The sequence below is a fragment of the Vigna radiata genome, unplaced genomic scaffold (genome assembly GCF_000741045.1).
Source record: "Vigna radiata var. radiata cultivar VC1973A unplaced genomic scaffold, Vradiata_ver6 scaffold_268, whole genome shotgun sequence".
NCBI lineage: Eukaryota > Viridiplantae > Streptophyta > Magnoliopsida > Fabales > Fabaceae > Vigna > Vigna radiata.
This window is the reverse complement of record NW_014543978.1, coordinates 39,600-41,286: the sequence shown is the minus strand read 5'-3', so window position 1 is coordinate 41,286 and position 1,687 is coordinate 39,600.

The window sequence follows — 1,687 nt, the reverse complement described above, 5'->3', positions numbered from 1 at the left end:
TTATTTCACCATCCAATTACAAATATAACACCAAAATATATATATATATATATATATATATATATATATATATATATATATATATATATATATATATATATGTGTGTGTGTGTGTGGTGTACGATATTAACTGAACACTTGACTAAATTATTATTTAGTATATATGGACGTAGACAGTGTAACATAATAGAAAATAAACAAATTCAGAAGACTATACTATATATATATTTTGATTCCGTGTGTGATCTCTGATTGAATTATAGACTTTCTGTCATTATATTCAGTATTTTAATTTAGATATGTAAAGTGATTAATTTGAAAATGCTTTCACTAGTGGCAAAACGGTGTTTAACGTTACCCATACGACATCGGTGCGAGTGTAGCCCAAAGTATATGAGTGGACGGTGGCATTACCGTAAATAAGTTGGTAACTCAGACGTCGGTTTCACAGGAAAGAGACATCTATTACATAGTACACGCCAGTTTTACTCTAAATCGACGTCCAATGTAATGAGGTAGGCGAGAAGACAGTCTTTTCCTATGCTATAGACGTCGGTTGTGATGGGGGACCGACGTATACTTGGTTGCAATTAATGCTGGTCACCTGATTTGCAGGCGCTTAGACGTCAAGTAGTCAAAAACCGATGTCTATTGCCTGTCTGGAAGGCGGGAAGACAAAAATTTTTGCAAACTAGACGTCGCATTTTTGGGGACGCGACGTTTATGTGCCTGTAAGTAATTATGTTCACCAAAATCCAAGGCATTTTGATGTCCGATAGCAGAGGACCGACATCTATAATAATATAGACGTCGGCGCCCCTTCACAACTGTTGTCTACTTCCCTAACAGGAAATGAAACGTCAATCGGTTCAGCGCCCTAGACGTCGGCTCCACTAGAGTCCGACGTGTAATGGGCATTCAAAAATTTAGTTTAAATGTTATCTTGGACTTTGAATTAGTTAGATAACCGACGTCTAGGGGACAATAGACTTCAGTTTCCGGAGCAACCGACGACGCATTTCATGTTAAATAAACCGTAGACTCTTCATGGCATATTGCAGTTTCTGATATCATCGTCTTCCTTCTCTCTTTTTTCTCTCTTGCAACTCCTCTCCTTTTTCTCTCTTGCGGCTCCTCTCCTTTTTCTCTCTTGTGGCATTGCATTATTGTTTCTGATAACATCATCGTCTTCCTCCTCTCCTTTTTCTCTCTTGCGGCATTGCATCCTAGGTGCGTGATTTTTTATGGTTACCGTTTAAACATTGTTCAGTCTTTCATCGATTATCTTCTGGTTCAACTGATTAAAATTCGTTTTTCTTGTGTTGTGTTTTAGTGAAGTTTTGTTCCTCTCTTGGGGTAACGCAGTACCACATTCTTCCTTTGCTAGTTGCCTCCTAGAAAAAGCGGCGTCTTCTGGATTTCTCGTGGTGTTTCGATCCAAAAACGACCCTGAGTCGTTGCCTAGTTATCATTTCACCGTAATTTTTCTCTCTTGCGGTTGAAAATGGAACTAAGCAAAGACCCAAGTTCGGTTTTGGGTTGAAATGCCATGAGAAATTCAAAAGAGACAAGCTTTTTTTCGGGGGAAACTAGCAAAGAAAGAATGTGCTACTGGGCTATCTAAAGATAGGAACAAAACTGCACTAAAACACAACGTCTATATTAGACGTCGGTTAATGCATACACC